Source organism: Schistocerca nitens, chromosome 7 (genome assembly GCF_023898315.1).
Source record: "Schistocerca nitens isolate TAMUIC-IGC-003100 chromosome 7, iqSchNite1.1, whole genome shotgun sequence".
Classification (NCBI taxonomy): domain Eukaryota; kingdom Metazoa; phylum Arthropoda; class Insecta; order Orthoptera; family Acrididae; genus Schistocerca; species Schistocerca nitens.
In genome coordinates, this window is record NC_064620.1 from 251,748,439 (window position 1) to 251,775,742 (window position 27,304).

General features: G+C 45.5%; 1 protein-coding gene and 1 pseudogene across 3 annotated transcripts in view; both read left to right on the top strand.

Moving 5' to 3' along the window:
- Nucleotides 1–27,304, top strand: part of LOC126195028 (nucleolar protein 4-like) — a 470,193-nt gene that overhangs the window by 97,146 nt on the left and 345,743 nt on the right. The window lies entirely within an intron of this gene.
- LOC126196368 (5S ribosomal RNA) lies at nt 6,765–6,882 on the top strand (annotated as a pseudogene).

Here is a 27,304-nt window from a genome sequence, read left to right on the forward strand (position 1 = left end):
CAGCTCACTAAACCTCAGTCTTCTAAAGCAGAAAATGGCTGGAGATCTTTGAGAGAAAGTTTTAGGTCTAACTCATTTCTTCCGTAGCATATTCACCGATATTGTGACATTAAATAGGAAGCACTTTCCTGCTACTCTGCAACATCAGAATAGTATATAAAATTTTTCTGCCAGACACCGATGGAAAATTCAGATAGTGATATTCACAGCTCCTTTTACGAAGATTTGAAGCCGTGACTTGTCATTGAAGAGTTTTCAAATTGCACAACCAAGGATCTGGTATCTTTGTTATGGGCATTTTTACGCTTGTGACTCGAAGACGATGGAAATACTCGTGTAGATGTTGCATCTCTGATAGAAATAAATTACTATTATTAGTGTCATTATTATTTCAAATTTGTTGCCTATCTTCATATGACCGAATGTGATGGTCGACACAAATCACACTTTACTTTGTGTCCTGGCCCTTCGCTTTACTCCTCCACAACGATTGCACTACACAGTGCGAAACTGCTCTAAATTACCGTGCATGTGAAATCACACGAATAGTATGCTGTCGTAACAAAAAATCAATCTCTTCAGTCACTTTAGTTGTAGCAGGATCCACTACCATGATAAACTTCAGTGAAAAACAAGTCTGCTGCGCTCTCTATTATTCATTTGCATCTTATTTTTATTTTATGTACATCGATGTTTCGGCTGTGTACCAATTCTCAAGCAAATTGTTAAATTAGACTTTAAAAAAGTGTATATATTTTGATGAATTTTTAAAATGATCTTAAGGCATGAGAGCCACTAACGTATGTATAAGTTCTCAGTTTTTCATATAACGTCTTAAAAAATCTTTTTTAACAAAACTTCAAAAAATTTAAGGTTTTGTAACTTCAGTTGTTTGTGCTCCTCCCAATTCTTTTAAATGACTTAAAGTACGCTGTTTTCCGCCCTGTTTAGCATGCACTTTTCTCCCTGCCCCTTTACCCTCCCACCATTGTTTCTTAACCCTCTCTCCTGTAATCCAAATATAATAGCAGGGGGCGATATTTTAATTTCAGTCTTTTTCACCATGTAATGATATGATGAACAGTCATTGAAATATTTTAGTTGACTTCATGATGTCCGACGTGTCTAATTTTTTTTGTTATGTGTCTGTACGAAGCTTTGTAGTGTATTTTTTCACATCTGAAGATGACAGTTCTTTGCCGAAACCAGCAACGTGAATATATAAGCATTCGTTGACGTAATAAATTATTATACAGACAATGTTTAACCCGTTAAAATATGTATGTTTTGTGGTCGTCATTATCATCATCGGTGTTCTGCCCATAGGCAGATTTTTACGTGGTTACTCTCCATGCTTTCCTGCCATCCTCTTCAGGTCCGGGTAATTTACGCTTCCCTGGATATCGTCTATCATCGTATATCTCCTCCTTCCTCCCAATCTCCTCCCACATCGTAGACCTTCCAGAACCTCGCCTGTTCGAATGTCCCATTCAGTTCTTCTTCCTTTCTGTTATAACCTGCAGCGTTTTTGGGTAAAGTCGCGTAAGTTCATGGGCAGTCCGCCGCCGTCGTTGGCCAACCAGTCCGTTGAGGATAGTGATTTAGAGGAACGAGAAAATCATCGACTTGTTCCGAGAGTAAGAAAACGTTTCGGGCTTTTTATGTATTTGGTGCCTGTTCTTTTGGACATATTCGAAAGAACAGACGCCACGTGTATAATTAAGGCGATGAAAGTAAATGATCTCTTCAGTGCAGGTGCACACGACGTTTGAACTCTTACGGGAATCGGCGAAATGCCGCGAGTAATGAGGATGATGGAAGAGGGCCACTACATCAGTAGTGTGTGGATAAGTTGAGAATTTGAGTCTCGCGAAAGTTGTGCTGGGGTAGTCAGTGCAGTTGCGATGAGTACTGTGTCCTGGTGGCATAGTGGTGAGTACATCTGCCTAGTAAGCAGGAGTCTCAGGTTCGAATCCCACTCCGGTACAAATTTTCAACTTTACCCATTGATTTAAATCAGTGCCCACTGGCAGCTAATGACTTTAACTCTTTCTTGTCTTAACCGTTGCTTTGATTCTCGTAGAATATTTGTTCCTCGTGGGGAAATACATGATATGCAACAGCATCCCACGATATGCAACAGCATCCAGTGGCATCGATTACGAGGTCATTGCGGCTCTTACTTCCGATTGTTATGCTTCAAAATGCTTCACAGCACGTCTGGTCGTGCTCATGGATGTTGAGGAACTGATAGCTTACTCTGACTGTGGCCTTCAAAGATGTCGGGTAGGGGTAGTTGTAAGACGACAGCTTAGCGGCAGTTTGTCTGCGCTGCATGGCACAAAAAACGGGCAGGTGCGGCAGCAGGAGCGCTGAGTCGGTGTAGGCAAGTTGCAGTACAGTCGACAAGTTGGGCTGGGAGGGGCGCGGTGCTGGAGTAGGCGACGCTTGGGAGGCGGCAGGCGGGTCCATTAGAAGCGGGCGGCGGCTCATGCATACTGATGCACCGCGCCGGGCCCTGCGTGGGCGGCGGCCGGTCCTTCCGGACTTGTTGTCGGGGCTGCTTTTCCAGATCCGGCTCAGCCTGGAGGGGGCCGCGGCTATAAAAATCTGCACGTGGCAAGGAGGAGGTTGTGGCGGGTGGGGGGCGATGAGGTGGCCCAAGAAAATCGACCTATCACTCTACTCGCGAAGTTTCGTACAGTGTCGTGATGTCGTCCATGTAAGCGTCGTTTACCATCTAGTATTAGACTAAGACAAGTCGTCACTGTTTCGCTTTTACTATGCGCAAATAAAATAATTAGGGCCACTCTGTCGTGAGCGTCTATGCGGATAGTACGTGACTACCACACAGTGTGGTGAAAGACATAAATTGCTATCGACTACTTTCATCTCGTAGTCAATATTTTTTTATTCGGTATTTTTCAACTGACATTTTTACTCTTATCAAACCTTTATAACAAGTGCCGTATAGAATGACCATATCAATGATTTATTACATAAAATGTAGACTTTCACGGCCGGAAATATCATGTCCATTATAATTATGCGGGCTGTTATGCCGTGGTCGGTTGATGAATTCTGTGTCAATCCCCAACGTTTCGTCTCCGACTGCGGGAGACGTCTTCAAGGGGTCCGTAGCTCGATGGAAGGTCCAACACACCCACTGACTGAGTCAGTAGCGAGCCAGTGGGTGTGTTGGACATTCCATCGAGCTACGGACTCCCTTGAAGACGTCTCCCGCAGTCGGAGACGAAACGTTGGTAATGGACACAGAATTCATCAACCGACCACGGCATAACAGCCCGCATAATTATAATGGACACGATTTATTACATCTACAACTACAATTTTTTGTTTATTTATTATCATTTATTTGATTTCGAACAACTGGAGGTGCACTCTAAGACAAAAAAATTGACATTATTACAGACATAGACGGAAAATTATGAACTTTGGCGGCCGATGCATGAATGTGTGACGCTGCAGCACAATTTCACCGCGCAGCCGGCAAGGATACTAGAGCAGGACATGGCCTAGCGAGGTGGCGCAGTGCTTAGCACACTGGACTAGCATTCGGGGGGGAAGACGGTTCAAACCCGTGCCTGCCCTTCCTGATTTAGGTTTTCCGTGATTTCCCTAAAGCGATTCAGGTAAATGTCGGGATGGTTCCTATGAAAGGGCATGGCCGGCTTCCATCCCCATTCTTCCCTAATCCGATGGGACCGGTGATCTCGCTGTTTGGTCCACTGCCACAGGTCAACCAGCCAACCATCCAACCAGCCAGGGGACATGTCGATACCAGGGCGTGAAGTCTCTGCGAATTTCATTCCGTGTACTTCAAATGGTTCAAATGGCTCTAAGCACTATAGGACTTAACATCTGAGGTCATCAGTCCCCTAGACTTAGAACTATGTAAACCTAACTAACCTAAGGACATCACAAACATCCATGCCCGAGGCAGGATTCGAACCTGCGACCGTAGCAGCAGCGCGGTTCCGGACTGAAGCGCCTAGAACCGCTCGGTCACAACGGCCGGCGTTCCGTGTACTCAGCTGGACAGTAACTAAGTCTCAGAGACTGGCGCATGAACAATATACGCAGATGTCCTCATTTGAGAGAGGTCGTGTAGTTGGCCTCAAAGAAGACAGTTGGAGAAATCGGCGAATCGCTTGACATTTTGAATAGGAGATAAGAATGGCTGAACCATGCTCGAACACCGCGTGAGAAGAAGGAAGCAGTCGATCTGTATTTCGCCTGTCTCATACATCTTGCTATCTTGCTCACCAGGCGGTAGAGTTTTGTCAGGGCTGGCTCTCCCAAGGCTATCAGTAGTTCTAATGGAATGTTGTCTACTCCTGCGGCCTTGTTTCGACTTAGGTCTTTCAGTGCTCTATCAAACTCTTCACGCAGTATCTCCCATTTCATCTTCATCTACATCCTCTTCTATTTCCATAATATTGTCCTCAAGGACATCGCCCTTGTATAGTCCCTCTATATACTCCTTCCACCATTCTGTATCCCTTCTTTGCTTAGAACTGGGTTTCCATCTGAGCTCTTTATATTAATACAATTGGTTCTCTTTTCTCCAAAGGTCTCTTTTATTTTCCTGTAGGCAGTAACTATCTTACCACTAGTGAGATAAACCTCTACATCCTTACATTTGTCATCTAGCCATCCCTGCTTAGCCATTTTGCACTTCCTGTCGATCTCATTTTTGAGACGTTTGTATTCCTTTTTGCCAGCTTCATTTACTGCATTTTTATATTTTCTCCTTTCATCAATTAAATTCAATATTTGTTTTGTTACCCAAGGATTTCTACTAGCCCTCGTCTTTTTACCTACTTAATCCTGTGCTGCCTTCACTATTTCAGCTCTCAAAGCTGCCCATTCTTCTTCTACTGCATTTCTTTCCCCCATTCTTGTCAATCGTTCCCTAATGCTCTCTCTTAAACACATAACCTCTGGTTCTAAGCAACGCGAATAAAATATTTTGGCACTTAATAATATCAGACCTTGGCGTAGTTGGCTATTAACTAGAGAAGGAGCTAGACAAATTAATTGCCAGATCCACCGACATATTTAAATATTAAAAGCAAACACAGCACCAGAATTACTTGGTGCAATTTAATGGCAGGAATTTAAATTACCAAAAAGCTTACTTAACAAGAAAAGAAGTTCGGCAGACTCAAGTGACAAATTTAAAAGTGTATAAATTGCACGTCAACGGCTTTGTATTAAAACACTCTTTAAATTTAAGGACGTGTTTCCGTCGTCTTACTACCTGGTCAGTGGAACTAAATCAAAGTATGGTAACCAGTATGGCGAACTTCACCCATGTTTGCTTCAGTCCGAGTTTTTTTAGAGCAGAATAAGTGCTTACCAAATGTAAAACTTTCATTGCGTCCTTCGTCGTTAGTGCTGCTATACCATTCTCATATACATTTGGCACACTACAAGGCCCATCTAAAGTAGAGCGTGCTGCACACACTAGAACCAATAACTTGTATTCCAGCTGCTTTGCCGAAAGTGCGGTCCACTCGTGAAACTGAGCCAAGCTAACATGTGCCGCTTGCAGACACTGTAACACTACGGGCTCCACTCAGCTTGGCAGGGCGCAACCGGCACATACTACCTACCGCCCGCACACACACGACACCATAAACAGCGGCTCCACTAATTATCTATGTGAGGAAGCACTCACTCCACAGTCGCGATCTTGCTCTCTCTCTCTGTCCCTGTCTTCTTCCTCCATATTCTCTCTAGTGCCTGCGCCCTTTTCAGACTAGCCGCGAAAGGGTTTCTATAATAACCAAGCTGCGATTTAAGGCGAGGTATCGAACCCCGATGAAAGCTAGAGCAAGGTCTACCGCGCCACGATTCAGAAATCACACCAAATGCAATTATTCTGTGACAAGCTACCAGGGATCACGGGTTCCTTGTACCAGAATAAAAATGTTCAAATATGTTTGAAATCTTAGGGGACTTAACTGCTAAGGTCATCAGTCCCTAAGCTTACACACTACTTCACCTAAATTATCCTAAGGACAGACACACACACCCATGCCCGAGGGAGGACTCGAACCTCCCCCGGGACCAGCCGCACAGTCCATGACTGCAGCGCCTTGACCGCTCGGCTAATCCCGTGCGGCTGTACCAGAATACTCAGAAAATATCCCTGACTAGCATCCGAAATTTTGTGAGTGGAATTATGGTTCACACTTTTTATAACAAAATAATGATCGCGATTATTAAGAAAAATGCCCTCTGTACTGTAAGCAGCAGAATGGCCCGGTGTTCATGTCAGGAACAGGCCGAGATGGTGTCGGTGTACGGCCAAGCATGTGAAAATAGTCGAAATGCAGTACGCCTATACCAAAACAAGTACCCTCACAGTCACCAATCGCACCACACAACATTTCAAGCCCCTCTTGGGCGTTTGTGTGATCACGGTCCTTTCAGACAGACGAACATGCAGAGAGGCGACGGACTGTGAGTACGCGAGATTTGGAGGACCAGGTTCTACAGGATATCGAAACGCAGCTGTAGTACAAGCTCCATGCAAAGTAGCCCGCCAACATAGTGTAAACTAAAGTACGATTAGAGTATCCAGCATGATAGCCGCTACTATCCCTATTACCTGCAGTACACAAGGAACACACGACACATGGTCAGAGGGACTGTCATTCACCGTCTACCATGGCAGCGATGCATTTCCGGACACGTGTTCATTGGACCTTTCTTCCTCTATGTCCAGTCAGGTGGGCGACGGTCTTGCCGCAGTGGATACACCGGTTCCCGTCAGATCACCGAAGTTAAGTGCTGTCGGGCGTGGCCGGCACTTGGATGGGTGACCATTCGGGCCGCCATGAGCTGTTGCAATTTTTCGGGGTGCAATCAGCCTCGTGATGCCAACCAGAAACTACTCGACCGAATAGTAGCGGCTCCGGTCAAAGAAAACGATCATAACGACCGGGAGAGCGGTGTGCTGACCACACGCCCCTCATATCCACATCCTCAGCTGAGGATGACACGGGGGTCGGATGGTCCCTATGGGCCATTTGTGGCCTGAAGATGGAATGAGTGCCAGTCAGGTATCTGTCCCTGCGGTTAGTCGGTTTTATTAATGTTCACCCTGTATATTACAGTAAAGACGACAGAGCCGTATACCACCTTACACACTGAAAACACCTACGAATTAGTGGCTTAAGGACACAGACAAAAAAAACAAAAACAAAATAAAAGCATAAATAAAAATGCAGCTGAAAATGGGAATGGTTTCCGGAAACTCATCGTGCAAAATACAAATTAAAAGGAAATCGTGACTGGTAGCAGAAGAGTAACAAACCGAATATTATTATTTATTTATTTGGCAACACCTGTGTCACCACTGTGGGCTAATCCTTTCGAGCAATGCGAAGACATGAAAGTTTTATTCTCCCAGTTGTGTATGCTAGCCACAGATTACCTGATAAATCCAGCGATGTGAATGCCCTCCGAGCATTTATTTTCGAAGGCACACACAACACGTTGTCATACGCACGTAAAAGAGTATCTACGAAACGATTGGAGAAAATATCGTTTTTGAGTGACAAAACGGAATTCTAGGTAAGATTTAATTTACTTACTTTCGGGTACTATTCAGCTGTTTTTCTGATAATCTATTCTGTGATTTCCTATTTCATCTTCCAAAATTTTTTTTGAAATATTAATATGTCACGGAAGTAGCAACATTCGTTCATTTACCGTTTGTATTATTCAGTTTAAAATTTGTATGACGTCCTGTATTTTTATAAGTAGATTTTAAAAAAGGCATGAAGATGCTGGAGCTGATAGTCTCTTCACTCTAATCTTTTCATGGATTATAAGTGTCAGTATATCAAACTGTCGATGTTATATTACGATACTTTTATGAGTACGATAATTAGAATACTGCTTATGATTGAAGTATCGATAATTTTCTGTCGATACCATGTCTTTACACTGAGTCGAATCCTAATCACGTGTTGGACCTCCTTTTGCCCGGCGTAGCAGCAACTCGAAGTGGCAGGCTCTCAACAAGTCGTTGGATGTTCACTGCAGAAATATTGAGCCAAGTTGCCTCCGAAAGCGTGAAATTGTTGCTGGTGCAGGTTTTTGTGCACGAACTGACCTCTCGATTGCGTCCCATAGATGTTCGATGGGATTCACGTGGGTGATCTGGGTGCCTAAATCATTTGCTCGAATTGTCCAGAATGTTCTGATACCGCACATTTTAATCCATAAAAATTCCATCGTTGTTTTGGGACATGAGGACCATGAATGGCTGCGAATGGTCTCCATGTAGCCGAACATAGCCATTTACAGTCAATGATAGGTTCAATTGGACCGCCGACCGGGGTGACCGAGCGGTTCTAGGCGCTACAGTCTGGAACCGCGCGACCGCTACGGTCGCAGGTTCGAATCCTGCCTCGGGCATGGATGTGTGTGACGTCCTTAGGTTAGTTAGGTTTAAGTAGTTCTAAGTTCTAGGGGACTGATGACCTCAGAAGTTAAGTCCCATAGTGCTCAGAGCCATTTGAACCATTTTTTTTTTTTTTCAGTTGGACCAGAGGACCCAGTCCATTCCATGTCAACACAGCTCGCACCATTATGGAGCTACCACCAGCTTGCACAGTACTTTGTTGACAACTTGGGTCTATGGCTTCGTGATGTCTGCGCCACACTCGAACCCTACCATCAGCTCTTACTAACTGTAATCGGGACTCACATGACCAAGCCAGGAAGTCGTCTACGATCCAACCGATATGGGCACGATCCCCAGGAAAGGTGCTGCAGGTGATGCCGTGCTGTCTGCAAAGGCACTCCCGCCCATCGTCTGTTACCATACATAGTCCATTAACGTCAAATTTCGCCGCAGTGTCCTAACAGATACGTTCGTTCTACGTCCCATACTGATTTCTGCGGTTGTTTCACGCTGTGTTTTGTTATCTTTTAGCTCTGACAACTCTACGCAAACGCCGCTGCTCTTGGTCTTTAAGTGAAGGCCGTCGGCCACTGCGTTGGTGATATTCTCGGCATCCTCTGGATACTGTGGATCTCGGAATACTGAACTTCCTAACGATTTCCGAAATAGAATGTCCCACGCGTCTACCTCCACCTACCATTCTGCGTTCGGTGTGTGGTAATTCCCGTCGTGCGGCCATAATCACGCCGGAAACCTTTTCACATGGATCACCTGCGTAGAAACGAGAGCTCCACCAATGCACTGCCCACTATCGCCATCTGCATATTGCTGTCCCATGAATTTTGTCACCTCAGGGTAGCCTCCACAGTAACTTCCCCTCCCACCCCCCACCCCTTTTCTCTCCAGTGACCGTAAGACTATATGGCTGTGATTCGAATCGACGAGCAAAGAATAAGGACAAGAGCAATGGTTGTCTTCAGAACTGATATAATAGGAAGTTAGGAGTGAAAGAAGTCAATGACTTCGGCGTTTCACGGTTTTGTGAAACGTGAAAATGGATAGGAAACTGTACTTTTAAACTAAGTTCTTTACAAAGAGATATTTGGCTCCATACTTGTGTTTATAGAAATAAGATCCGCATCTTTAGACCACTAACACTTTTACTCTCTTTTAGATTACAGATACGAAGTATACAAGTCCAATATTTTTATACCTTCATTTGAAAATACAGAAATAAACGTTCATTTTTTCAGCTAGGAACGAATAAATTGACAGTATTCTTATTCCTCCAGAAAACTGAAAATCAGATCTAGCGCTCACAGTGTTTCTTAAGGAGCAGAAATTTTTTTGTCTGATGATTCTGTCCACTGTGGAATTATCTGATCGTTCGTAACGTTTGCCCCACCTTCTTATCTCTGTTTCCACTTGTGATATGTATAAAACACGCTTCCTTTCATACTTTTACTGGTCACTTTATTTTAACACAGTTCCATAATCGTGTGTTAAACATGCTCCCCTTTCTTTTTTACTTGTCATTTTCGTTCGCTGTGGGGAAACGTTTGACCACAGCGTCCGCATCCTTGGTACAAAATGGTCCAAAAAATGTTCAAATGTGTGTCAAATCTTATGGGACTTAACTGCTAAGGTCATCAATCGCTAAGCTTACACACTACTTAACCTAAATTATCCTAAGTGCAAACAAACACACCCATGCCCGAGGGAGGACTCGAACCTCCGCCGGGACCAGCCGCACAGTCCATGACTGCAGCGCCTTCAGACCACTCTGCTAATCCCGCGGCAAAATGGTTCAAATGGCTCTAAGCACTATGGGACTTAACATCTGAGGTCATCAGTCCCCTAGAACTTAGAACTACTTAAACCTAACTAACCTAAGGACATCACACATATCCATGCCCGAGGCAGAATTTTAACCTGCGACGTAGCGGTCATGCGGTTCCAGACTGAAGCCCCTACAACCGCTCGCCACAGCGGCCGGCATCCGTGGTTCAGTGGCTCGAATGTCTGCCACGAACGACCCATGTTCGATCGTCAAGGGGTTCTACCTGACTGGAGTCTGGAGTTAATCGTATGCGGACAGTTTGGAGGGTAATTGAAAGAAATCTCTCGCCTGGTCCATGTGCTACATTCTCCGTGTTGCCGAGGAGTAGACTTATACTTAATGTCAATAGACTGAATTTTGTCTCAGCTGCTTAGTTACAGGAGCGTCTGCTACACAGTTAAATTCTTCCACTTGTCACATTCAGTCATCGATAAAGATGAACTGTCATCAGTTTGTTGGCCTGGTTTGTGCGTATTTTTATCTTAGGAATTGTCCATTTTCTGATCCGTAAATATTGTCAAGCATCTGTTAACAGATGACGATTTCATCCGCAAACCTTAAAATTTCTCTTTTTTCATCATTAAAATTGTTGAGAAACCGAGGCAGCGAAAAAAGGTGGCTAGCGTCGGTGAGTATCAGGGAGCTGGGATGTACACTACACGGAGGGTACGGTATCTAATTACTCAGGTCGAAAGTAGCGGGGGTAGGAGAAACTTTGCGCAGAAGAGTTGCCGGGGGTTCTTATGAGGAAGCCCGGGCGGAGCGGGTACAGAGCAAACAGTACACTCGCCGCTCCGCGACGCGACGCTACGCAAGACCTAACATTTTCGTATTTGCACACGAGAAGCCGCGGCGGCGACCCCGGCCCCTGCCACAGCAGCTAACGCCAGCCGGGAGCGAGAGGCAGCTCCACGCACTGTTGGCGCCCTCAGCTCCGACACACAGTCGCTTTGCCAAACCAGCCCTCCACGCAGCCACTGAGGAAAACGTGTTCACACAGCCGCTGCGACCATCGCAGCTCTGTCGTCATCGTCATCAGCCGCTGCAACCATCACGATTCTCTCATCACCGTCTTGCCCGACGTCACTATCAGGATACTTTCAACACCATCTGTTCCGACCACGGCATCGGGACTCAATCTCTGTCATCATCTCCGACATCACTGTCTTAATTCTATCATCATTATCAATATCTTCTGACACCACCTTCGGAATGTACGTGGCACATCAGAATGTACACAGGGCGTTCTGTAAGTAGTACAACACTTTTTTTCTCGGCCAGTTTCCGTTGAAAAAATGCGGAATTTATTGTGAGACATCGTGAAATATTCCCGCTTCAGCTCCTGTAAGTTCATGACGTTCCGATTCGTGGTAGCGCTATACGTAGCCTGTAAAATGGCTTCTGTAACGGATATGCGTTTCAAGCAGAAAGTTGTCACTGAGTTTCTGTCGGCGAAAAACCAGATCATCGCACATATTCATAGGCGTTTGCAGAATGTCTACGAGGAACTGACAGTGAACAAAAGCACGGTGAGTCGTTCGGCGAAACGTCTGTCATCATCGCAACAAGGTCGCGCAACCCTGTCCGATCTCCCGCGTGCAGCCAGCTGGTAATAACTGTGAGCTGTGTTCCTGCCCAAATTACGTGCTAGAGAAACCAAAATTGCAATTTAACCACAGCTACTCAAAGGAGATGGGAAGCTAGGGATCTTTGCTGATGGACAAATTCGTGGTTGGTACATAATTTTAATTTCAACTAAAGAACAAATTTCATTATTACAGAATCGGAATAACAATATAAAAATTTAGTTCGGACCTTTGCCCTCTTAAAAAAATACAAAATCGAATTACCAAGGACCAAGTCTTTAAATTTCGGACGCTTGTCCTTCACCAAACTTAGAAAACTATGTGGTTGGATCGTGAATTAATGTCACAAACAGCATTTTAAAAATAATGATTACATCTGATTGCAAAAGGATCACAGACAGTCACCACCATAAGCACACTATTAAGTTAATACATACGTAACCAAAATTCACACAACACTAATGATTCACCTTGACTTACTTATGGAAAAGATCTCGTCCGTCCCGGCGGACAGACCGGATATTTAATTAAAGGATGGAAGTGCGGCTTATACACGGTGGTACTGGGAACAAACGAGTAGAAGGCAACCGCCAAGCAATTTCGAAGACGATCAGGCTGCAAGCCAGACAGAAAACACGCCGACACACACACGATCTCAGCCTGCCCGACAAGGCGACAAACCCCATCTGCCTCACATGCCAGACCATTTCTGTAACAGCAAATAATTCACGCCGCAGACAAATTCAAGCCCTGATTCGCCTTTTTCAAGACCATACAAGGCTTACTAACTACGCGACTATCTGTAACATACCTGGAAACCAAAATGAGACATTTACCAAATAAAGAACAATTAAAATTACACTGACTTAACAAAAGCTCTGCCTTTCATATTACAGAAAGTCTAAAACCAAAACTGGGCGAATAGCACACTAACTAACATACTACATCAAACTAACACTGCCAGGAACCTTTAAAACAAGCAGTAAAACTCTATTCCCTTTTGCATTAGCCGAAATAATTAGATTCCGCGGATAACACTTGAAAGCCTTCGACTTGGTAGCGTCAGTATAACACTCTCTTATTCAGAACCATCCTTAACTGATCTCCAGCAGATACAACATGCCACCATAAGTTTCACAAATCTTCAAAGGTTAACAGCAGAATATGAATCATACGTAACGTAATGCTTCCAGTTACGCGATGAGAAGATGTCCAGCATGAGATGACGGACCCGCCACCGTTTCGCACGCAAACGCGTCGACTAATCAGCACCGCACACCCGGCGCAGGGCAAAACTGCAAGGACGGCGAGGCCCAGGCACAGCGGATGGAGAGGAGGGGCTGCCTTCAAAATATGTTGTCTCGTTGAACGCCGACCGGAGAGACAGCCCCCGGCCACATACCAAACAGGAAAACCAATGGCGGAACAGTCAGAGATACAAGACCAGACGAGTGTCGGTATCAGCGACGCAAGTGGAGCATAACTAGCGCCAGTCGCAACGGCTCAACTGTGACTCCTGTAATTTTGGAACGTGCGGACACCCTCGTTCGAGGTTGTCGACGGATCACAAAAATCTCGCTGCATTTTGAAGGTCTCTATTAGTATTTAGTAGTAATGGCACACTCGCCCACCAGCTGGGTACTCAAAGTTGTGTGCCCGCTGGATTCTTCACCCGTCTAACAGAAGACCATAAAGAGGAACGAAGGACCATTGTGAGGAATTGCTCGCGCTACGAGGCTGATCACGATAAATTTTCGTCCAACATCGTCATACGCGATGAAACATGGGTTCATCACCTCGGACGAAGCGAAACGGCAATCCATGATGTGGCGCCACACTAGCTCTCCTCCGAAGGCACAGTTAATAGCCGCACCTTCAGTCGATCAAGTCATGGCGACTGTCTTCTGGGACTCTGAAGCGGTCATTCTGTTTGATGACCTCCTTCATGGTGCAGCGATCAGCTCTGAAGTGTATTGTACTACTGAAGAAACGACTTTAGCGCGTTCGTGCCATATAAATGGAAACTAACTTCTCCATGACACCACAAGGCCTCACCCATGTCTGCGCACTCGAGAGGACCTCACAAAACTTCCTTGGACTGTTCTTCCTCATTCACCCTAGCGCCGGATCTCACACCTTCTGACTTCCGTCTGTGTGGCCCAGTGGAGGATGCACTCCGTAGGAAGCAGACAGTACGTGGTGCTGGTGAGATTACTGATGCAATAAGACGTTGGCTCCGACGTCGACCAATAGAGTGGTACCATGCCGGCATACAGGCCCTCCCAGTAAGGCGGCGAACGGTCGTCACGTTCTACGGAGAATATGTTGAAAAATAGGGCCTTGTAGGCAAAAGAGTGGGTAACAGTATGTGTATTGGAATCCTGAATAAAACCAACCTGCTATCAGAAAGAAAGTGTTGGAGTATTTACTGAACGCCCCTATTACATATTATTATGGCAGACCCAGTAACTTTTAATGAACGATGCACTACACTTCAAAGTGACGCAGATACATTACTGTTTCTCAGCATAGACATCAACGTTGGAGTACTTTTCCAGTTAGCGAGCCACTTCACTCTCACCCTGTGTTGCACCTGTTACCCATACCGAAGCGCAACTGCGTCTGCAGGAACACCGGACCATCTGATCTCTTCTGACAATATGGCTTTCCTGTTGCTGAATGGTTCAAATGGTTCAAATGGCTCTGAGCACTATGGGACTCAACTGCTGAGGTCATTAGTCCCCTAGAACTTAGAACTAGTTAAACCTAACTAACCTAAGGACATCACAAACATCCATGCCCGAGGCAGGATTCGAACCTGCGACCGTAGCGGTCTTGCGGTTCCAGACTGCAGCGCCTTTAACCGCACGGCCATTTCGGCCGGCTGCTGAATGGTCTTAGCGAGAGAAGACATTTGTAAAGCACCCACGCATCGTCATCGTTATCTCTGACATCATCTGTGACATCATTATCTCACCATCATCACCGTCATCTTTCTCCGACATAAACTACATCATCATCTCCTTCATCGCCGCCACTACCTCCTCCACCACTGCCGCCACCGACATTACCACTATTGCCGACATTACTACTACCACCAGTACCAACTTACTATCCATTGCTGATTAAGGCCTACTCTAGGCTTATCATGCGTTAACGTGTTGAGCTGTAGACACCCATGTAGCTGCTGCGTGTTTTGTAATGTTTTCTGGCCACATTCTAATTGGTCGTTGGATGTAAGTATTGATGCAGGGCGGAATAATAGGAGAAACGGTCACCTCCAGGTATCAGGTATCCTTTATGTGCTTAGGAGGGCAAAATTGAGACTGACTTAATTATTATTATCTCGAAAAACATATCAGGTATCCTTTAGGTGCTCACAGCGGCAATATTGAGACTTAATTACTACGACCTCGAGACATACTTAAGACGATATTTACAGTCTAATACGTGCAGATCAGACGGCAGAAGTGTGTTACCTGCTAAACACCATCCATTGCAACGTTTTAGCGCGTGAATGTGGATGTGGGAAACTCGCGTGCTCTATGCGCATTAGCAAACTTCAGCTTCGCATCGTATAGGAGAAGAGTGGATGTACCACGAAAGTTCTGCTTATTCGTGTAATAGTACTACAGGCAGTGTGAGACCGCCGGTAGAAATACCACCCCTTATCCAGTGGAACGGGTTGTTGATTTAGTTATGCCTTCTTATTATTTCAACATTTTATCCTAAGCATAAAATACTCTATTCATAAGAAAATTGGAATCGCAATGTCACTTTCTATTCATTTACTTTTTTCCACCTACCTTCCTTCCACATTTCCTCTTCGTTCCTTCTTTTCCCTTTCCCCTTCCCTCTCTTTCTCCCCCCCCCCCCTCCTCTTCTTTATTTTGTTTACGCTTCCAATTTTTCTTACTTTCCCTGTTTTTATTCTACTCCTTTTCGTTTCATTTCTACTTATTCCTTTAATTTCCTACAATATTTCCCATTCTATGCATAACTCATTCCTGCTTGCCACCATTCTTTATTCTTTTAATTTCTATTCATATTTCCTATTCTATGCATAACCCAACTTACTCCTTTCTTCTGTAACCTATTCTTCACTCCTGCCTTCACTTTTTCTTTCTTCTTCGTCGTCTTCCTCTCCTCCTCTTACGTCCGCTTTCTTTTTTACTTCATCCAAATCTCCTTTTCTTTTTTTCTTCTCTTTTTTCGGTATCCCATTTTGAATTCTTTTTTATTTTCGTAAATTTACATTCTGTGAGGTCACCTTTCTGTCTGCTGTATTTGTTTTCCTCCTCCCCCCTTTTGCTCTTGCTCTCTTTCTTTCTTTCGTTATTTTTTCTCTTCTTTGACAAATATTATTTTCAAATACCCAAATATTTTCTTATCTGATCGATGACCTGTTATGAAGTCTTTACTGCCTTACGTAGGATTCAAGAAGACGACCTCTTTTTTACGAGGAAATGATGCTCTCCTGTCATCACAGAAGACTGCCGTCGGCAAAGCTTTGTTCGTAGGTACGGTGGCTTAGTGGTAAAACGCAGACTACGAAACCAAAGGTCTTGGGATCGACCGCTGTTCAGTTCTACGACTGTTGTTTATTGCTCATCGCTTCGTTCGCCTTTGGCAAAGTTTGTTAATGTGAACAATGCTGAGTTTCACATTGGTTCAGAATGCACGTCGAGCTGTACGTCCGCCTGTAAGTGGTTTGTTTAATCAGTTCAAATGTCGGAGAAGGTTCGAAGAAGTCGCGCTAACAAATTAGCTCGAGAAAATCAGGTATTGGAGGTCGTAGCGAGGTTTACTGACAGTCATTCTTCCAAAGCACTGTTCACGAAGGGAACAGGAACAGGAAGGAGGGAGGTAGGAGATAGTGGTACGACAAGTACCATCCGCCACATCCCGTAATTACCTTTCGCAGCCGAGATGCAGATGTTGTTGCCTTTGATGGCATCGTCAACTCGATCAGCGACCTTCTAAAAATATAGCAATCTTTACAGTCACATTAAAGACATCAAATTCGCGTCCAAAGTAATTTACGAAATGGCAGACCCCGTGTTAACAACACAGGCGCTGCTGTTTCGTATTTATTCGCTAATACCAGGCCCTCGACTCTCAATAAATATGACCTTTCAGGAAGGGAAAATAAGTAATGCATAAGCGCAGTTTGGGACATATGGACGACAGTGTACAGAAACTTGGGTCTGAGTGTGATTCGTGCACGGATAGCCGAAACGCTGAAGGTGATCACTCGCATAAAGCGGGAAATCCGTGTTCGAGCCCTGGTCTGGCACAAATTTTCATTGTCATCATTACAGTATACAGCCGATGGTGGTCCACATTCGCAATTGCGAATACATTTACTGTGGAGTTATTTACCTTGCGTCGTCATTCCCGCTAGTGGACGGAGGTGCGCGCAGTACTCCGTCCGCTGCGCCCAGTTGGTTAATCTGCGGCAGGGCAGCCCAGAAGCCACAGAAGAATCCGTCGGCCCGCGGCGCCGGACATTTCCGGCAAGTCAAAACAAGGGCGCGCTCGCGCTGTCCATCGAGCTCTGTCACATTGCGGTTCGGAAAGGGGGGGTCGCGTCCTTTCAGATTTTACGAGCACCGCCGGTCGCCGGGCCGTGTTTGATTAAAACGCGGGACCCGGCGGCCGCGGCACAAAGACGGGGGCGGATGTAGCCGCGCGGCGCAAACCGCAAGCGGCCGCTGCAAGGAAAAGCCACGTGGGCGCTGACGCCGCGACGTCAATAGCAGGCCCGACTGTCACCGCAAAGATAGCAGCTGCGTTCGACACGCCATCGGCCAAGGCTGCGGGGAAATGCGAAATAAAACACCGGCGCACCGGCACGGGGGGGACTGCTCCGAACGCTACTTCCGCCCTGGCCGAGTGTTTGTTTTCGGTCGTTTTCATTTCGAGCGCAGAAACCGCAGATGGGCGACGCGCGCAGGAAGAGAGTCCCCGGCAGCTTTGTGACTGGCCGATGATCGACGAGAATGAACCTTTCGTTCTTGCCTCTCGCGGACCGGGGCGCCACGGGCAGGCGCCCGATTTTTGTGGTCGGAGATGCCAGTTCCACACGTGCTGCTTCATGCTTGTCGATTTTCAATGTGTCGCTTTATGCTGGCTGATACAGACAGTAAGAAAGGAAGAAAGATGGAAGAATGGGGTTTAAAGTCCCGTCGACGATTACATCATTACAGACTCAGCATGAGCAAGGACGGGTAACGAAATCGGCCATGTGCTTTTCAAATAGAAGCGTTCGGGGAGAAAACAGGAAACCTAAATGTGGATGGCAGGGTTGGGATTTTAGCCGTCTCGGTCACTGACAGTGACGTAACGAAGATATGAAAATCGCAGTGCGTGTCCGGTTCCCCCTTCCTGTCGGGACGCAAAAGAAGAAGAGGATGGCTTGGAGGGCATTAGAATGTACAAAGGAGAATCTTGAGGAGATTGGAAATGGACTGTGTTGAGCAACCTTTCCGTAACAAATTTATCAAAAAACAATTCATTTAGATGGTGCTAGGAGCTACCTATCGTCAACAGCAGTTGTGGTAGTTATGAGAAAAGTAAACACGATTTCGCCATCTAGACTGATTGCGTTTTGCTAAATTATGATGCAAGATCGTTGTTGTTCCAATTACGACTTCAAAACTTGTTCTCCATAATAACTGCGTTTCTCTGATACACACGCTTCTTTCTTGTCTTCAGTTACTACATGGTGCCGCTCTCGTTATGCCAAGTGTCCCAGAGCAACGGAAATATAAAGGATACATTTTCAGTTGGCTGTTTTCAATGTTGCAGCTTTACGTTGATCGGCAGTGGAACAATGAAAGAGATGTGGCGTTATTGCAGTAAGCAACCGAGCTTTGGACTGTTCTATTTTTTAACTGTAACATACAATAAAAGAGAATCGCTGAAATGAAATTTGTACCTTTTATTTCGTTTTAAATCAAGTTGATAGACTACCAGTTTATGGACAAACAGGCCAAGCAGCGATGATGATGGAACAAAAACTGGGGTGATATCGGCAGGGGATCTCGCAGAGTTGAAGTTTGCCCTAGGCACCAGTTGCCTTAGTTGCGCCATTGACTTTTCGATAGAAGAGGTTGCTCAACCTCATTTCGAATGGCATTCACATTTCAGCATGGTATCATCGTAATTAAAGGACCGCAATGAACTCTTACTGCATTTCTCTGCAACATGTTGATGTAGTGTGTGCACGCACATCCACTGCGTTGATACCGGTTGCCTTTTCTTCGAGTTTTGGTACGTTCCTAGGATGTTTTTACGAAAATTTGCAACCACAAGGTACCCGTAACAAATGTTATATCAGTGTCCCCATGTTTTGAAGAGCCTTCGAATGCCGTAAAAAGTGTATCGCTTCATTAAAAAAAAAAAACTTCTTCAGTTTCTCTGTTCATAGAGCAGTCAAAAAGTTTAAACATGCGAAACAGTTACGTGCTCCTCTGCGTACTACTATTTCGTGAAAGCGTCGCTACGATATCTTGAACCTTTCACGAAATAATAGGGGTGTTACGTCTTATGCGAGTCACCTTGTAAACATCGTTAGCACAGATCGCGAAGGATATACTGGATAGTTAAAAATGAATATAAAAAACGCGCTCATTTTGTCTAGGCCCTGAAAGCCTAAGGAATGTCGGCCGTGCGTAAGGAATGTCGACTCCAGCACTTGGAACACTTGGAACTGCTGTTTCTCGAAGAAGTTGCTTCTCAGTTGCGATAACGGCTGAGTGCACACCGTTCCAGTCATCCCACCAATAAAAAAATCCCTAGCAGTACCGGAAATCGAACGCAGGTCCTCCGCATGGTAGTCATCTACGCTGGCCACTCCGCTACGGATGTGGACTCAAAATGGATATAGCGATTACGGATGGCTATAACTGTTTAATGCGTAGCCATCTACCAAGAAGAATAAAAAAGGATGTAAAAGAAAGTTCACAACTTCGATCGTTGCGCCAAGGCAATGGATCAGACCGGACGCATGCGCGGTGATGCATTAAGTAAAAAGTTCCGTGTGAAAACGGTGTATCCCGTACAGAAGGCATTCTACCTCTTAGAATTTAATAATTGTTCAAATGGTTCAAATGGCTCTGAGCATTATGGAACTTAACATCTGAGGTCATCAGTCCCCTAGACTTAGAACTACTTAAAACTAAATAATCTAAGGACATCACACACATCCATGCCCGAGGCAGGATTCGAACCTGCGACCGTAGCAGCAGCGCGGTTCCGGACTGAAGCGCCTAGAACCGCTCGGCTACAGCGGCCGGCTTATCTTCGTATTCGAATACATTTGCATATACCCGTTTCTTTGGCGTTTCAGTGTAGAACGGTCAGGCCAACCATCAGTTGTGACTGACGAACTCAGATCGATGATCAAGGAAAAAATTCAACATTCTACTGTTGATGGAGTGAACGTGTGCCTTTCTGAAAGATCCTTGTCAAATTATTATGTTGATTTTGGATAAAGAAATTTAGTTGCCACGTGAGTTCCCCGACTTATGATAAATGAACGCAAAAACAAACAAATGGGAACTGCAGTGACGTTCCTCACTCGATTCCTTAAGGCGGGCGGCGTGTTTGAACTACCGGTGATGAGACCTGGGTGTCGCATGGAAGTCCAGAAACAAAGCACCAGCCGGTGGAACGGTATCATTCACGGTTTCCAACAAAACAAAAAATTCAAACAAATTCTGAGCACGAAAGGAATGGCATCATTCACGATTGCAAACAAAACCAAAAAAGCCGAACAAATTCTGAGCGCCAAAAGAGGTTACGGCTACAGTTTAGGCAGGATTCTAAGTGGTTCCTCATTTCAGTCACTCGTAAGGTTGCGAGGTGCCGGGGCTAGCAGTGTATTTAACACTAAATTCTTCTCGAATCTTCATATGGAAATGATGCTCTAAGCCCCCCCCCCCCCCCCCCCGTTCTAACTCCGACTTTTGCTGTTGCACATGGATTAAGAAGAAACGCGAACTGACTGTAATCGACCCTGCAAGTGGAGTAGAAAAGAGTTTGGCACCTGCAATAATTTAATTGGATAGAAATTAATTAGATAAAGTAAAGTTTCATTGACTTAGTGAGAAATGAAAGGGTTGCTCTACCGATTAACAGAATGACGGTTCTATCCAAAATAACAATTTGATTTATTATGACTAAACTCAAAATAATAAACAAAACACATGAGACGTTTACAATACGTCAAATTGGATACTCAAATAAATGCTGTGAAGGTGAAGTTGTCCATAAACTAGATTGTGACATTTATGGCCAAGTGGTATGAGGAGCCAATTCCTTGCAACTCAAATCTTAAGAGAAACACCCAGCTAACCCAACATTAATTGCTGCTACAGTAGTGATAACTCAGACAATGAACAACCAAGACAGAACAAAGAAAAGACGAACAGGCGCGCTATGCTGAGCTCTGATTATCACCTAGCAAAATTCCCTGATTTGCCGATGCTGCGGACGTACATTACCAAGCTTTCTTTTTAACTGCAAGGACACGATCTGGCATACCGGAGGCGATGGCTGGTTGCTTCGACGTCCCGTCGTGGTGATGATAATGTCGCGAGTATAGCCCAAAACAAATTCTCCTGGTCTGGTTGTTCCAGACTAAAGACTTCCTAGCAACACAAATACGCCTCTGAGGGAGACGAAGAAGGCTCGCTACACAATCACTGACAGTACAGTGAGTGATTTTAACAAGAGAAGTCACACAGTAATTCCGATACAGTCAACTTTAGCCAAAACTGCTCAAGACAGACAACATAGACCACTTGTACGCAGAACGCTCAATTGCCAACTGTACTCGGAAAGTTACGTTGAAGTCGAAACTTCGTCAAACAGTTACAATCAAATAAAAGTATATTAGACTGCCAACGGAGGCAGGCTGTCCAGAGCAGCGAGAGCTCAGTCTTGTAACCTACTCCGACCGAAAGGCGAGAGCCGACCTCCTTCAAGAGCACCCGTACAAGCCGAACACAGAACATTTCCGCCCCGACGACAGTGGCTGTGGTTAAACGTTCCAATCAGCAACTCGAAAACCGGCGGAAAATTCCACTCTATTGCCGAAGCACTACCATTCCACCAATGGAGATTCTTGGCGCCAATTTCTGCGCCGATTTTGCTACGTCACGGAGCTATGCCCTGAGCAAGCCAATCACCGTTATGATTTTGCAGAAAACGCGGGAATTTGCCCGCCAAGACTGCCTTGGAACACAAGTCATTCCCACACCTCGCTGGTAGCCCGCGAGAAAGTGTTTTCACTAAGTTTCTGCGAAGTAACGGAATCCCTAGCCCAGCCGCTCCGTCAGGCCCCTGTGGGCGTGTCGCCGCCGCTCTTATGACAATGTCGGCTTCTGGAAAGCATTCACTCGACTCCCTCACACCTGTCGGCTTAACCCCTCCAAGCTCAGCGGAACTCGCCTGTCACCGGACCACCCGGGTGACGAGAGACGCTGCGTGGGAAGTCCGCGTGTGAAGGAATAGCAACTTTTCACTGTATGCAATTAGAGAGGAAAATCGAATTACTCAGAGTAATGAGAGGGGGCTCATGCCACCTCTCAAGATGAGGCTAGTGACCGCCCCTGTTGTTGCGCGTTACTTGTTTGGTAACACGAGAATGGAACAGCTGAGAGCGCAGTGGGCTCCGCCGGGCGGAGCAAGGCGGCGGGCAGTAGCGAGACGGGCTGGTCCGGTCCGGGCAGGCCTCAGTGGGAGGCAGGGCAGCTGCGCGTCCTTGCGGTCTACGGCGCTCGCTCCACCTGCCCGGCGCTGGACCGCCGCCGCATTCCTAGGGCCGCGTCACACTCTTGCCTGCTCGCCGCTGCTCCCCGTCTGCGCTCCCTTACGCTGCTGGTCACGTAACGCTGTGGCGCAATCCAGTCCCTTACGCACCTTCGGAACGTGTGCATTTCTTTAGCCGTCCGCGTTCCGCTGCGCAGATCGTGATGAATGGCGTTTCGAGGGACTCGACGGCGTCGTTATTACTCTCTTTATTCTCGTAATCAACAGAGCTGTTTTGTGGCTAATACCGATAAAGTCGGATCAAAAGCTGGAACCTGTCACAGGAGAATAGTTTTGCTCCTCGTTTTTAATAAGACGACTCGCGTAATTAGGGCTGTCCTAATTTTAATAGACAGTCTGGTTTGATGGTCACGAGAACATGAAGGTCGAACCTACACGCAAGGTACACGTGCCTGGACAGCCAATTGGCCGAGCGGTTCTAGGCGCTACAGTCTGGAACCGTGCGACCGCTACGGTCGCAGGTTCTAATCCTGCCTCTGGCATGGATGTGTGTGACGTCGTTAGGTTAGTTATGTTTAAGTAGTTCTAAGTTCTAGGGGACTGATGACCTCAGCAGTTAAGTCCCATAGTACTCAGAGCCCTTTTTTACACGTGCCTGTTAGACGATGCTCCCTATCGTGTGTCTGCCTACGTGTCCCACCTACAACACCAATAGCTCGATGAATAGCTAACCGAAAGGGCCCGGGTTCGATTCCTTGCCGGCTCGTGGATTTTCACCACTCGGGGACTGCGTGTTGTGTTGTCCTCACTTTGAGGCGTCATAACTGACATTTCACTATTGAGATCGCTGTATGGGCATGCCCCGAAAGCCAATAAAATAAAATTTTAAAAACCAAAATTAAAAAAAGTTCCAGTAGCTCTGATCATAATTCCAAATGATAAAGTTAAGCCGGCCGGGGTGGCCGATCGCTTCTAGGCGCTACAGTCTGGAACCGCGCGACCGCTACGTCGCAGGTTCGAATCCTGCCTCGGGGCATGGATGTGTGTGATGTCCTTAGGTTAGTTAGGTTTAAGTAGTTCTAAGTTCTAGGGGACTGATGACCTTAGAAGTTAAGTCCCATAGTGCTCAGAGCCATTTCAACCATTTGATAAAGTTAAGTGAAGTTCGCACTAATTTAATAGCACTCGATTTATTGTACCTGAGCCCGCGTCTCGTGGTCGTGCGGTAGCGTTCTCGCTTCCCACGCCCGGGTTCCCGGGTTCGATTCCCGGCGGGGTCAGGGATTTTCTCTGCCTCGTGATGGCTGGGTGTTGTGTGCTGTCCTTAGGTTAGTTAGGTTTAAGTAGTTCTAAGTTCTAGGGGACTGATGACCATAGATGTTAAGTCCCATAGTGCTCAGAGCCATTTTTTTATTGTACCTGAAACACGACAAACAAATTCATCCCAACGAACCTAACGACACTCGCTCTGTCTCAGCGTTCATTCATACACTGAAGCGCCAAAGAAACTGTTGGAGGCATGCATATTCAAATACAGAAAAATGTAAACAGGCAGAATACGGCGCTGCGGTCGGCACGCCTGTATAAGACAACCAGTGTCTGGTGCAGTTGTTAGACCGGTTACTGCTGCTGCAATGGTAGGTTTTCAATATTTAATTGAGTTTGTACTTCGTGTTATTGTTGGCGCACGAGAGATTGGACACAGCATCTCCGAGATAGCGATAAAGTGGGGATTTTCCCGTACGACCATTTCACGAGAGTGCCGTGAATATCAGGAATCCGGTAAAACATCAAATCTCTGACATCGCTGCGGCCGGAAAAAGATCTTGCAAGAACGTGACCAACGACCGCTGAAGAGAATCGTTCATCGTGACAGAAGTGCAACCCTTCCGTAAATAGCCGCAGATTGCAATGCAGGGCATCATCAAGTGTCAGCGTGCGAACCATTCAACGAAACATCGTCGATATGGGCTTTCGAAGCCGAAGGCCGACTCATGTACCCTTAGTGACTGCAGTACACGAAGCTTTACGCCTCGCATGGGCCGGTCAACACTGGCAATGGACTGTTGACGAATGGAAACATGTTGCCTGGTCGGACGAGTCTCATTTCAAATTGTATCGAGCGGATGGATGTGTACGGGTATGGAGACAATGTCATGTATCCATGGAAGCTGCATGTCATCAGGAGACTCTTGATGTTGGTGGGGGCTCTGTAATGGTGTGGGCGTGTGCAGTTGGAGTGATATGAGACGCCTGATACGTCTACATACGACTCTGACAGGTGACACGTACGTAATCATCCTGTCTAATCACCTGCATCCATTCACGTCCATTGTGCATTCCGACGGACTTGGGCAATTTCAGCAGGACAATGCGACACCCCACACATCCAGAATTGCTACAGAGTGGCACGCTCTTCCGAGTTCGAAACACTTGCGCTGGCCACCAAACTTCCCAGACATGAACATTATTGAGCATATCTGGGATGCCTTGCAACATGCTGTTCAGAAAACATCTCCACCCCCTCGTGCTCTTACGGATTTATGGACAGCCCTGCAGGATTCATGGTGTCAATTCCCTTCCAGTACTACCTCAGACATTAACCGAGTCCCTACCACGTTGTGACTGCCACGAGTGTAGACAACGGTAAAATGTTAGCTGTGGATATGATATCTAAATATTGCAAATGTTGTAAAGCCAATGAACATAAAGTACACAACTGTGTGGCTAATTTTAGAGGAACAAGTGGTGTTATGGAAGTTGATGGAGTACAACAAATATTTCATCGCTCCGTAAAAACAAGATGCGTACGGTACACTAAATATTTGGGCGATGGTGACAGTAAGGCATACAACAATGTGGTGAATTCTAAGCCATATGGAGATGCCATTATTAGCAGGCCGCAGCTCGTGGTCGTGCGGTAGCGTTCTCGCTTCCCGCGCCCGGGTTCCCGGGTTCGATTCCCGGCGGGGTCAGGGATTTTCTCTGCCTCGTGATGACTGGGTGTTGTGTGATGTTCTTAGGTTAGTTAGGTTTAAGTAGTTCTAAGTTCTAGGGGACTGATGACCATAGATGTTAAGTCCCATAATGCTCAGAGCCAGAGCCATTATTAGCAAAATAGAATGCGTAGGCCATGTTCAAATACGTTTGGGAACAAGGCTGAGAAAACTAACTGTTGATATGAAAGGAAAAAAATTAGAAGATGAAAAATAGTTGACAGGACAGTGTCGGTTAACTAAAACTGAAATAGATAACTTGCAGGTATACTATGGGCAGGCAATTAGGAGAAATAAAGAAAATCTGGAGGCAATGAAGAGAGATGTTTGGGCCATATTCTACCATAAGTCCTCTACTGATGATAAGCCATGTCATGGATTGTGTCCATCAGGAGAAAATTCGTGGTGCAAATACAATAGGGCTGAGGCAACTGGAGAAACTTATTCTCAATAGCATTCTCTTCCTGCTGCTGTTATTACAGCAGTTAAACCTTTTTTCAGAGACTTGGCTTATCCTGACCTTCTAAGGAAATGTCTGCATGGGCAGACACAGAACCCAAATGAATGTTTCAACAGCATAATATGGAAGCGCCTTCAAAAAAATGGTTCAAATGGCTCTGAGCACTATGGGACTCAACTGCTGAGGTCATTAGTCCCCTAGAACTTAGAACTAGTTAAACCCAACTAACCTAAGGACATCACAAACATCCATGCCCGAGGCAGGATTCGAACCTGCAACCGTAGCGGTCTTGCGGTTCCAGACTGCAGCGCCTTTAACCGCACGGCCACTTCGGCCGGCGAAGCGCCTTCCTAAAATTGTATTTGTAGGCATGCATACAATGAAACTAGGAGTTCATGATGCTGTTATTAGATTCAGTTGTAGTAATATTGGAAAGTGTTGGATACTGAAAAAGCTGGGAATTAATCCTGGTGAAAATATGATCAATGGGCTGCAACATTGCGACAAAATGAGGATAGCCGATGCAGACAGATCAGCATCTAATATGGCCAAGAAAGCAAGACAAACATCCAGGAAGGTGAAAAAGAAGCTGGAAGACCTGCTAGAGGCCAAAGAAGGGGCATCATATGCAGCAGAGCAGTTTTAATTAACTGTAAGTAACAAATTTCAGAAGTTTTTCTTTAGAGTCAATTTCCGGAAACTAAAATTTTCAGTACATATGTCCCATTACATCAGAAACTATCATAGATACATGAATGAAATTTTCGGAGACTCTGCATAACATATTAGCCACCTCTGGTACTACGTTCATTAATATTCCCCCATTAGGAAGTTCACAAAAAATATTTTCTGTAGAAAAAAACTTAATATTTTTTGTTAATAAATTTAAAATAGTATTTCTTAAAAACTATAAGATGGATAAAGTAGATTTTAGTACAGTTGACTCTACTAGCATCATGTAACATACAGTAAAAATATTAAGGTCTTGCATCAAATAATGTTTTCAGAAAGGGGTCAAATACTTGCCTAAATTAACATGGGTTAGATACGAACATTTTTAGGTTAGGCTTTAGCGTGACTGTTACTGACATTAAGTGAAACAACAAGTTTACTGTTACCAGTCATCGTTTTATTTATTTCCACGACGCGTTCGAAGGTTTAAACCTCCATCATCGGGTGGATTTACAATAGTTAGTA